We start from the raw sequence: 12289 nt of genomic DNA, 5'->3' as shown, positions 1-12289 counted from the left end.
AAATCGGGCCTTGAACCCTGGAATCTTCATGAAGTTAGGGACGGCCTTCGCCATCTCCATCTTCACGAGTCGCATGCCGTTCTTGATATGCTGGAGGCTCCTCCGCGCCGGCTGGCTGACGTTGAGGACCTTCTCATACGGTCTCAGTGCTGCCGGTAGCTCCGCGTTACTCACAACGGGGTTCAGGTGGTACACTGTCATGTAGACGACGGGCGGGCCCGTGCAGGCCACAGGACACGAAACGCCTTTCACGACGACAGCTCCTTTCTCAGCGATCTTGCGAGCAGCAGCAGCCGTATCCGCCACCGCGTAAAACTTGAATCCACCCTGGTGCATCAGGGTGTCCAGGCCATAACGACCTACGATTTCCTGGAGGACATTCACCAGGTCATCCACGGTGACGTCCTTTGGGGCCGTAAAGTAAAAAAAATGGGCCTTGGGTGGTGGCTGAACAACCTCCCAAGAAGCCATGATGATGTGTCCTTAATGTCCAAGATGGTGGTCCAGTGGTCACAATGTAGACGGCGTCCAGAAGGGAGGGGCTACCCCAACGTAAAACGCAGGCAGTCACGGAGAAACCAAGAGGGCGGTGACGGATGACGTGTCCTTCCTTCGCTGCAGTCACGGCGAAGTTCCTACCGTCCTGATCAGCGCCACCAGGTAAATATTATTGCGTGGATTTGAGGAGAGACCTACCTTCAACAGAAATGTTCCTGCGAAGCGTTGTTCTAAACCACAGGTGCATTGTTAGATTGACGAAGTTCAATTTCCCTTATCTATATGACCAGGTGGTACGGCCCGGTTACCAAATACACACCATTCTTTTCAGCATACTGTTTAAGCGATTGGCACTTACACAATAATCACAGTTGGAAGAATAAATCTGCTTTTCTGTACAAAATGAGGCCGAAATTGACATAAAATGAGGCTATCGAGAATGCAACCAAGTCCTGCATCAGCTTCGTTCAGTATATACTGAACGAAGCGTTCTTCGTTCGCTTCTATAAGCACGCGTCGGCGAGCTAGATGGTCCACTCTTGGTTATGCAGTCGAACCTCGTTAATTCGAACTCCGAGGGAACAGAAAGACTCCGCGAATTATAGCTGGAGCTCGAACTAGGGGGGGGGGGGTGCCTTTGATTGGCGGTACCGCGCACACTACCAGTATAAGAAATGCATGCGCGATAAAGTAGACAATATTGCACATCCTTCTGAGTTCACTTTCAATAATTACGCTCTTCGAAAGCAAAAAGGAAAAAAAATCGCGGCAATCCACCCCGTGAATGTGGTTGGAAAGCAAAGCTGTAAACGGCACCCGCAACGATTACCCATGCGACGTCACTTAAGTTCACTCACATCGCTCTACAAATAGCTAAACCAGGGAGAAGTGAAATGCACTTAACCACACCATTTATTACTTCAAAGAGATATTCTTGTTAAGGTTAAATCAATGCATGAAGCATGAACGGTGTTGGGTTGAGTTGTATTGGTGTAGCACAAGAGTGGAAACTTTTTTTATAAAAATTAAAGTAAGCTCCAACCTGGTGTTAGACGATCTGTCTTCTCCGTCTCTGCGCCGCGGACGGAGGCGACGAGATTTGCGGCAGAGAAGGAGGAGGAGGAAGAAATACTTCTGTTCAGATTTCTGAACGGCCCAGAGTGCAGCCCTGGGGAGTGTGGGGCCCCTATGCAGTCCGCGCGGAAGTGTTCTGTCCACCCGCGGAAGCTGGGTAGGTAGAGAGGGCCTGGACAGCAGCATCTCCCATTGCTCTTGTTGGGTAGTTGACGGAAAGAGAGGAGGGTGCTAAGCGCTAAAGTCGCACACCCCGATTACGGGGCGGAGTGTTCCTACTTCTGAGCAAAATTTACATTCAGCGTCGTAGCGATTTGAAGACGCGTAGGCTGTGGGAAGGAGCCCGGATTGTATGAGCCGTAGGGTAGTTTGTTGCTCTCTGGAAAGGTCAGGGTAACGCGAAGGTACGGTCTGTCTCAGAAGGCGATAATGCTGGGTTATCTCCCTCAACATGACAAGCGGGTGACTGTCCTCGTGCAGCTCCATCGCAGGCTTGTTGGGTGGGCGTATTTGTTGCCCTCCATTGAAGCGTGAGGGGGTGTCCAGATGAGCTGAATGGAACCATTTGGGGAGTGGTTTTTTAGCACGCGCAGTGCAGGTCAGGACACCCAACCCTACTGGTAATTCCAGTAGGCTTGCTGGGAATCGATGACTACCCTCCGAACCCCTGGTTAGCGAGAACCAAGGTGTGTGCTGCCTCTTCTGCTGCCGTCATTTCTTGGGTCCTAAGCGAGGTACACGCAAGGAGGTTGGTTCTGGAGGTAGCCACGATGATGGCGTATTGCTGCCCTCGATGCTCGGAGGCGTCTGTGTAGATAACTGCATGATCCCCACCGAGGGTGGTGTTTAGCGCTTGAGCCCGTGCTTTTCGGTGACCCTCGTCTTGTGAGGGGTTCATATTTCTAAGCAAAGGGAGCATCTTTAGTTTTAGTCGCCAAGAGTCTGGGAGTACGTCAAGCGGAGTGACATTCTGGGCTGCCCAGCCAATCTGGTGAAGCATGCGGTTACCCATCGCAGTTCTGAGTCGGACCTTCTGGTTAGAACGATGGCCTTTTATCAGATCTTCCACCGTGTTGTGGAGCCCCGTGCTACGCAGCCTCTCTGTGGATGCACTCATGAGAAGACCGATGGCCTGCTCGACCGCCTTTCTAATCATTATATAAAGCATATCTATGTCTTCCTTGTCGAGAATAAGACAGGGGGTTGACGTAAGTAACTCTCGAGAGGACAAAAGCTTCAATTAATCGAAGGGTACCGGATTCCTTTAGACCTCGCTTCTTGGTGGCAACTCGCCTGATCATGTGTATATATGATTTGATTAATGCTGTTTTTGAGGCGCTGCAAGGAGACGTCACTTTTGGTGTTAGCCTCGAGATGTAGGCCCAGGATTTTGATGCTGGGGCTTGGAGTGATGGCCTGGCCATCAAGGAGTATTTGAATGTATTCCTTGGTTTGGCGTGAGGGTGGACGACAAGGACCTGTGATTTTTTACGTGAAGACTGTAGGCCACAGGCTTCAGAACATTGGCGTACTACAGTCGAACCCGGCTATAACGAACCAGGATAAAGCGAATTATGCTGTATCGAACAAAAATAATTCAGTTACGGAAATACATGGGAAACATATTCCTTATAACGAAGTTCACATCGGATATATCGAACTCTGCGCGCCTAGAATGGCCGCCGAAATGCATGGTCTCGGAGTGGTGATTGAGATGTGGATTGGCCGCGACCACGGAACAAGAGTTGCGACTCAGACATGGCGCCTCGCACGGAGCGACAAGACGTCCGACACTTTCCGTAACTGTTTCCGACGCGCGGGACTCACGACGGAACCCGCGCAGTCAGCGAGTCCGGACCAAGACAGCAGCATTGGTGAACTGTGGGAAGAGCTCCCCCACGTTCCCGATGATGTCGCGAGTGAAAACCGTCCGACGCTTATAATGAAGCGCTTTCGGCAGTCGATGTGCTCCGCCAATGCTTCTTAGATTTTGGAGGACGCGGACTCGAACTGGTGCAAACAACCTTCCGTGTAGACAATGCTCTGCTAGTTGGAGCCGCCAAAACGAAAGTGAAAACAAAAATCACCGATTTTTTCTTTGCAAAGTTGGCACTTCAGGTGGAAAGTAGCTTTATTATTTGCAATAAATGCATTATTTTGGGTATGGTAATGGCTAATTCACTGTGTTCGTTTCTGCATGCGGGGATGATGAAGTTGGGGAGGGGAAGGGGGGGGGGGGTTCCCGCGGATTGCGAACTTGTAACAATAAGTTCGTTATAGGCGAGTTCGGCTATATCTAACTATTGGATATATCGGACTAATCGCGGTGCATATTGCAATTCGCTATAAACGGGTTTGACTGTAGAAGTGAGATGCCATGCATTGGTGTGAGCTTCCTTTAATTTTTGTAACTTTTAGCACATGAGCAAGGTGCGCACAGGGCCGCTAGACGGACGTGAGTGGTCTCGTGACGCTTTCACGTGGCATTCAGCGAGAACGCAGGGGGTAAACCCGTAGATGTGCTTGGTGAGTACACCACCTGTCTTCCCAGGTTTCCCGTGGGCTCGTAGCTATAACGGTAAGACAACGGGCTCTCGCTTTGTTAGCCTGTTAGTTCCGGGTTCGATTCCCGGCAGTGCCAGTAAATTATTTTATTTGTTCGCTGGAGTTTTCTGGTGACACCAACGGTCGCGAAAGAACCCTTGGGGTAGAGGTAAAAAGCTTTGCTTTAAAACGGACAACACCTAAAACTTGCATATCACTTTCACACCCAGCCACTTGATCCCATCAGGCTCTAGTGGTTTTGTTAATGGCAAAATTTCGAGTGCAAAGCTAAAATAGGCATCGCTACAAGCCTAGGAAATACCTTCGACCTGCTGCCACCATTCTAAGAAAGGGTGCTTGCCTTGCTTTCCAACACAATTTTAACATTTTCTAATTTTCACGGGTTATGACTTGATACTTCATTATTACACTCACTTCTTGAGTGGCTTACATCAACCGAGGAAGAGTTCACGTCACCTACAAAACGTTCCGAGTGGATGATATTGCAGCTCCCAGTGAAGGCGCTGACAGGTGGTTTCCTTTATTTGCCTGCATTTCCACCCTCCGCAAAAGCTGGATATGCGAGGTTTTACCCACCATACTCCTGCATTTGAATTCAGTGAAAACACCGCACCACTCAGATAGGTCCCTGCCCTCCCGTCGGCAACTGAGTGCCGCGGAACGGTCATCAGAGGAGGCAGATACGGTTGGAACCGAAAACTGCGCTCCCAGTTTCGCGCTCAGGCAGAGACCCTTGGCTCATCATCGTGGCTGAGTGAGTTCTAAGATCGCGGAACGATCTCTGCTAGCTTCATATAGAAACGATCCTATGAAGCATGATCTTGCCCAAACCTGTACCTACAGAGGCGCCCCTTGGGCTGCCTTTGCCTTCAGGATCAGTGGTACGTCCGGAAAAACCAAATATTCGCCATTCTTTAGAGCACATACCTCAAGTGACTGGTATCTGTATCGGATACAAAGTTGGAAACCGAAATCTTTAATTTGCAAGGTGTAAATACCGTACTAGAGCTGGTCAAAAAAGTTAAATTTTAAGTAGCGTGCCGTAATTTTTTGGCATTGCTCGATGCCCCTTCAAGATGGCCGCTCGACGAGGCCTGCGGCGGTCATCGAAGTTTACAATTATCTTGAATTAGCCCTTGAGGCAATAAAAGTTCTCTCATTCTCTCTCTCTCTCTCTCTCTCTCTCTCTCTCTCTCTCTCTCTCTCTCTCTCTCTCTCTCTCTCGTTCAATCAGTATTCAAGCACCCAAGATGCCTAGACTGCCGAGTTTCTGTGGGGCCCGCTGTATTACGGCGTCTAAAACGTTTATTTCGTTACAGGCAAACAAAACAAACACCTCACCTACGTCACAACTGGAATGCACGAGTAAACATTAAGTTAAGCGGGAGACGCATGTCCGTTCAAGCAATCCAGTTTCGCACACGGCGCGTAAAATATCTAGCACGTTGGAAGCGCGCGGGAGAGGGTGACGAAGCGGGTCATCCGGCAGCCAAACCGATTCTCGGCGCGGAGACGCGTGCGGGGACGCGTGCTTTTCCGCACATGTGTTCGACCCTTTACGTCAGCTGACGTTATGTATCGTACGTCGAGATGTGCAAACGGGCTTTCAGTCTTTTCTGCCTTTATTAGACAAATAGCTGCTATCTTCGGGATTCGTGCACCCCTTTTCAACGTACGTAGGGCTCTTTGGGTGCGTTCCAATTTGCCGTTTAGACAGCTTCGTTGCCGTCTTCGCGGACACTCCGCCATGTTAAGCCCCGTTCCAATTCGAACGAAGCAGTCAACGAAGACTGCTTCGAGGAGACAGCATCGAAGTCTGCAACGATGCAGGCTACCTTCCTGTCTAAACTGAAAAACGACTCCAGCGCCACCTTTTTGCGTATTAATGCTGAAACAAAAGCACTTGTTTTTCTATTGAAATATTTAGTATAATTTACTAGTGATGAAGACAAATTTGTTTAATTCTTAAATCACGTAATGTTTAAAATCATGTCTGCTACGTCTCATCAAGTCTGCTACGACGCTGTCGTCTGCGCTGGTGTTGCATTTGCAACCGCGGCGCCGTTCCAATTTTATTCCTTTAGACGTCAAGTTGGACTGCTTCGTAGGCTGTCTACCAAGCTGTCCGCGAATTGGAACGCAGCCTTTGTCTCCTTTATTTTGCGCCCAGCCACACCACTTAACAAGGATCGCTGCCTCTAATTTCAGTAATCAGGAGTAGCCCAAGAGGTGTTGCCGGACATCATGATGCGCAACACTGAAGCAATAGCTTGAGCTTTGAGGCTTTTACACAGTACGACGCAAGAACAAACGCAAAGCGCTGCGCTTGCCTTCAATGTCACCGTCACCACAAGCGCAGAAAAAAAAAAAAGAATCCTAAGACAGCCGGTACGTCCTCTCCACTTCGCAAGCTGGTTCCGCTTGTTTGCGAAATCTAAATGAAGTAAACGAAATATGGTTACTGCACCAACCGTGTAATTAAAATGCACTTTCCGGTGAAGAGTTCCTCATTTGTGCCATTGCGGGACAGAAAACCCTACCATAACAGAATTGTGCCGCCAATTCTTCTAGCACGCGAATGCTCGCCCGATGAAACGTTGGGGAGTGTGCGAAGGATATGAGCTCGGATGCAGCTCTCCTTCCTGTGCCGAACACGCGGGGTGAATGAAAGTGACGTCATGAATAGGACGGCTGAGGAGCGATATGCCACGTGACAGACAGGTCACGTGGCATATCGGTCACGTTGCCCTGGGGAAGAAAGCCTAACTGGGGCGGCATCTTCGGGACATCTGCTTTTATTTAGTTGAGTGTAAACTATAACCGCGACATGGACACGAAATCACATAAGTGCGGCAGATTAGACTTTTGTTTCTCAGGGGGCCGTTCGCCGGTGCACGTCATGCGTGTTAGTGTAGAAAGGTTCCCTGCTGGCGTCAGAACTGGTGCAGTGACATTGCTGAATAACAGCTGGCATTAATGTTATCCTCATTTTGTTAGACACTGAAGCAGCTTGTTCTGCTGGCTATAGACGCAACGCTGAACCTGTTTGCGGCCCGCTGACGTCCCGCCTCCGTGGCGCAATCAGCTAGCGCGTTCGGCTGTTAACCGAGAGGTTGGAGGTTCGAGCCCTCCCGGGGGCGCGGTGTGGCTTTTTTTTTTTTTTCTGCCCTTGAATCATTCATCTTGTTTGAAACTCCCCGTTCAAAAAAAAAAAAAAAAAAAAAAAAAAACACGTGTTAGGAGTTCAGTGAAGTAGTAGGTGTTCACTGTAGTAGGACTGAACTAAGGGCAGGAAAAAAAATTAACTCGACGCCCCCGGGAGGGCTCGAACCTCCAGCCTTTCGGTTAACAGCCGAACGCGCTAGCCGATTGCGCCACGGAGGCGGGACGTCAGCGGGCCGCAAACAGGCTCAGCGTTGCGTTTGCTGCGGGCTGTATCTAACGCGCCGATGCAACGCAGGTGATGAGCCGTGCCGTAGTGGAGGGATCCGGATTAATTTTGACCACCTGGGGATTTTTAACGTGCGGCGAAATGCGTAGACACGGGCTTTTTTCTTTTCGCCTCCACCAGAAATGCAGCCGCCGCAGCCGGGAATCGAACCCGCGTCCTTGTGTGTATCTACATCTAGCCAGCAGAACAAGCTGCTTCAGAGCAAAACATTAATGCCAGCGGTTATGTAGTGTGAAATTCCCTGTTAAAAAAACAAACAAACTTGGTAGCAGTAAACGACGAGGTTGCCTTGAATGTAAAAAAATTCTATTGCAAGTAGCCCACGAAATCGTGGCGTCGGGAGCCGCGCGGTATAAGACTCTACCCACTCGTCCTCAGCAAAACCGCCTCTGTGGCCCGAATGCTACACCCCCAAAAGCATTTAGTCTGTGCAGAGAGGAAGAAAGGGGTATTTTCGGGCGACATGTTTCGTTCCTTGTCACATTCGTAGCGCTCATTTTCCAGTGAAACCACTAATGTCACACCATCCCGCCGTACGACCAAGTCGTTTCTGGATTACTGTATCGGGTTCGTCGGGTGTAAAAGAGTGTTACCATCGCCTACGGAGACTAAGGCAAAACTTCGCGATCTTCGCGGCATCACGTCATGAAATCCTCCAAATAAATCCGTACAGCTGGAGGTGGTGGCTAACACTCACAAACATGCCTTTGAAATTACACTCTCGGAGCCGCTATCTTTTGCCCCCCGTGCACACAATGTGTGTGGATGCCTAAGGGAGAAAGGCCGCGTGGTAGCATGTCACATGTATTATATAACTCTAAAACTCGAGCTCCTACCGATGCGTCTCCCGGGCTAATCTGTCATAGGGTTGCAGGGAGATATTTCGAGGTGCCTGGCCCCCAAGCATGTACCCGCTTGCAGTGGTGCCTGTTATTTTTTTTGGTATTCTGGCGTCAATTTGTTTAGCGTCCTTGACTTCACCTCTCCTCCCGGTTTCCCTTTTTTGAGCTTCGATAAACACCACCCCGCCGCTCAGCCCACCGGTCCCTGCCCTGAGGCGGGCCGCCCATTCAGGGCTGAGAGAACAGTCATCAGTGGCGGCAGATATACGGTGCAGTAAATCCTGTGCCCTGTCGACCCGTGTAGAAGCTGACTACGGCGGGTCCTAGCTGTAACTAGTTTTTAATAAATTCTCTTTATATGCAGTTGCAACCTGCTAGTGGCCGTCTTGGTTCAGTGCATCCGGAGGTGGTCGCGGACAGATGTCAGCCACCTTTGTGAAAAGAGAATTTATCACAATCCACATATCAGGCCGCAGTGACTAGTGGTAACAGCGCTGCTCTAAAAACAGAAAAAGCCCGATCAGTTTCCAATTGCTCCCGGCATTCAATACTTTCCGCAACGAATGTCTGTGGTGGTTAAACAAGCTACTGAAAAATCAGTCCAGAGAAAGTTCACAGGTGTCAATGTACAGAGAGAGCTCAGAAACTAGCTGAAACTCAATACGGTACAATAGGTATGCTCAGGATGTTGTTCCTGACTACTATGAAGTGCGTGGACCAGCGTAACAGAAAGGCTTCTTCGCCTAGAACAGCCAAATCATCTTCTAAATGAATCACAAGGATCGACCGTACACACCACAGCAGTGGAAACATAGCCCGTTCTGTTCTGGTGCGAAGACACGCGGCACCACGATTTCGCCTCAATACAAAATCACCAGCACACATCAGGAAGTTTACCAACACGCCATTTTAACGCGTGCTCATTCTATGTGTAACACCAAACAACCTGCTTAACACAGTCCGAAACGTTGCCGCTACACGACACTGAAAAAAGGCATGTTCTAGTGTTTCAGTGTTCCCGCAGTGCGGGAACCGTGAGGAACGCACAACGCCGAATCTCGCCAGACGGTCACACGTTGGTAGAACTTCCCAGCCACGCAACCATCCAAAATCCCGAACATCTGACGGAAGTGCCGCCGATGTCAGCTGATGCCAAAGAATGACACGTGATCTTGCTATCTGTTGATTGTCTAACTGATTTATTGCCAATTTTTTGCACCGTTCGCTTACCGTACTTTCCCTAAAATTTAGGCTTGTCAAGGTAGACTGGACTTTTCTCAGCGTTTTGACAACTTAGGCATAAAATTGCGGTGACTGTTCGGCAGAGGGACCGGCAGTGCGTTCGTCATAAAACATTGAGCGGGAAGTTCCCAGAAAGTACTGAAGCAGCGCGCCTCACTGGGTACTCAATTGAGTCGACCAGGAACACTGCGCGTACGACCAGCACGCTACACATGCTTTCCAGGCAAGGCAGACTGAAACCACCCATCGACTCGGGAAGTCTCAACAGCGCACGCGACACTGTTTCTGTCTTGCCCGCTCAAAAGAACGACCCAAACTTCATGGCGAGCTGAACGAGTGAAATGGCGCGGCGGTTTCGCTACGCGTGCTACATAAAAGAGCGCCGCCGAGACGGACGACTTAATTATGTAGCTTCGCTCTGCGAGGGAAAGCCTGAACTTTGCTGCAACTGCAAGACGCTGCTCCGCAGTCTCGAAGAGGGGCTTCCACGTACTACGCGCCACTTCACCCGAGGAACGAAAAACCATACCCAGTACTCGAACTCCCGTACGCCCGCAAGGCCAGACGCAAATGTGCCGAAACTCACCGCCATACTTTTTCCCCTGTTCAGTGGAGCTCCAGACAGCTCACCATACTCCTGAAATAGCCGCATGCACGCTTGGTAGCTGTCATTGTCCCGAATGAACACGGACACGTCGTCTGCATACGCGGACACTTTAACTTGGCTTATGCCTGGCAACAGAAAGCCGCGGATGGCAGTGCTTGCATCAACACGGTGGAGCAGCTGTTCAGACAAATTACAAAAAGCAAAGGTGACAAGGGGCAGCCCTGCCTTATCCCACCGGTGACAGAGAACGGACTACTTAAAAGCCCGTTGACAAGGATTAGAACGATCACGTCCGAGTACAACAGCTTGAGCATAGCTACAAAGCCTGGGGTAAAGCCACATTGGCGCAAAACGCTCAGCAAGTATCGGTGTTCCACTCTGTAGAAAGCTTACGCTTGATCGAGAGAGATGAAGCACTCTGAAGCGCTAACCTTTGTTGCGTAACTGAACAAATCGCGCGTCATGCAATGCCAGAGACGAGAAAATTGTACGACCTGGCACGCTGCACGTTTGCGCTTGGCTTACAATATCGGGCAAAACGGCACTGGCGCGTCTAGCCAAAATGGACGCTACGTTCTTGTATTCAGTGTTGAGGAGTGTGATCGGTCGATACGCCTGCACTGCGTAGGATTCCCACCTGACCTCACGATCAAGATTACGCGACCTTCACGGAAGGATTCTGGCCGTACTCCGTGGAGAAAAAGCCGTTCATCATGTCGAGGAGCGCACCCTGAATGGCCGGGAAAAATTTCTTGTAAAACCCAGCAGGAATCCCGTCAGGCCCAGGCGCCGACGCACCATTCAATTTTTTAACACACTCGCCGAGCTCGTCAGCATCCACGGGAGCACACAGCGAATCGACAAGGTGATCTGGCACACACGCAGCACCCCACAAAACGCACTAAGCTTGTCCTCAAAATCCTCTGTATCCCACGAAGACCTCGGCTCAGCCCTTGTGCTAACCGACCCGTCAGCGAGTGTAACATTTCGAGCAGTAGCTAACCCACCCTCGTCAAGCGAGCCCGCTAATATGCCTTAGTACAGAGGGGTCCGACACGGACCTGCCCAAGGCCTGCGCACGTCTCGCCGCTTGCGCGCGATGATTGCCGTAAGAGGAACTCGTAGCGTACTTTTAGCAAGTTGCTCCTCTCTGTACGATGCGAAGCCTCCACAACGTGTCGTTAAGCGCGGCCGTGATGCGCGTTGCGCGACCCTCCTTTACCGAACGCACGCGCCAGTGGTCCTTCAACTCAACCCAAGGCAGAGAACCGAACTTGCACAGAGCAGTCAACGAAGCATTAAGTGCTGCTGAACTGTCCCTGTCGGTTAGCAGACGCTCGTCTATTCGCCACATCTGGTGGCTAGCAGACGCTCGTCTGTTCGCCACATCTGGTGGCGTGGCGCACAGTTGCCAAGATTAAGCGTCGCTAACACGGGCCGGTGATCGGACACTAGACGAGCCCCAGTTGGGAAGGAGAGGACGGCACAGCATTCTAAGTAGCAGCCTAACTCGGGTGGGAAATAGAACTTACCTAGCCGACTGCCAGATTGTCCCCTTTCCCAAGTAGCTACAAACCTGTCGCCGTGGAGCTGCACCCACGCATCGGAAAGATGGAATTGACCGATCAGTTCCTTTAACTAACGGGAACCGCTATAGGGTATACCTTGCCCACTTCCCCGTACATCACGCTGAGGATCGGTTACACAATTAAAATCACCCACCAAAAATGTTGGGTAAGGTTCGAGCATGAGTGCGTCGAGGGATGCGAAAAAAATTACGCCCACCTCCCCTCGCGGGAACCCTGGTGTGATGCGACGCTGAGGGGGGTTCAAGCGCAAGCAGAGAGCAACCGTCGACCGAAAGGCCGCCGGAGAGCGGCACACCGGTTATATGCGCAGCGCGCCCGAAGGAGAGGAGACCGGGGAAGAGAGAGTACTGCACATGCGCCGGTGCCAGTGCGTCTGCCGTGGCTATGACGCGACACAATCCAACACAATCCACTTTAATCC

General features: G+C 50.7%; 3 non-coding genes across 3 annotated transcripts; 1 reads left to right on the top strand and 2 right to left on the bottom strand.

Moving 5' to 3' along the window:
- Positions 1 to 4748: 4748 nt before the first annotated feature.
- On the bottom strand, positions 4749 to 4960 carry LOC144140116 (small nucleolar RNA U3). The gene has a single exon (XR_013316327.1). It is a non-coding gene; the product is annotated as a small nucleolar RNA U3 (small nucleolar RNA).
- A 2243-nt stretch (positions 4961 to 7203) lies between these two features.
- Positions 7204 to 7277, top strand: Trnan-guu (transfer RNA asparagine (anticodon GUU)). Its single transcript has one exon. It is a non-coding gene; the product is annotated as a tRNA-Asn (tRNA).
- Positions 7278 to 7447: 170 nt separating this feature from the next.
- Trnan-guu (transfer RNA asparagine (anticodon GUU)) lies at positions 7448 to 7521 on the bottom strand. The gene has a single exon. It is a non-coding gene; the product is annotated as a tRNA-Asn (tRNA).
- Positions 7522 to 12289: the final 4768 nt, after the last annotated feature.

The sequence above is a fragment of the Haemaphysalis longicornis genome, unplaced genomic scaffold, assembly GCF_048455015.1.
Source record: "Haemaphysalis longicornis isolate Haplotype H1 unplaced genomic scaffold, Haemaphysalis longicornis Haplotype H1 scaffold_5, whole genome shotgun sequence".
In the NCBI taxonomy this organism is placed as follows: Eukaryota; Metazoa; Arthropoda; class Arachnida; order Ixodida; family Ixodidae; genus Haemaphysalis; species Haemaphysalis longicornis.
The sequence above is the reverse complement of the archived record's forward strand: the minus strand, read 5'-3'. Positions and strand labels throughout refer to the sequence as shown.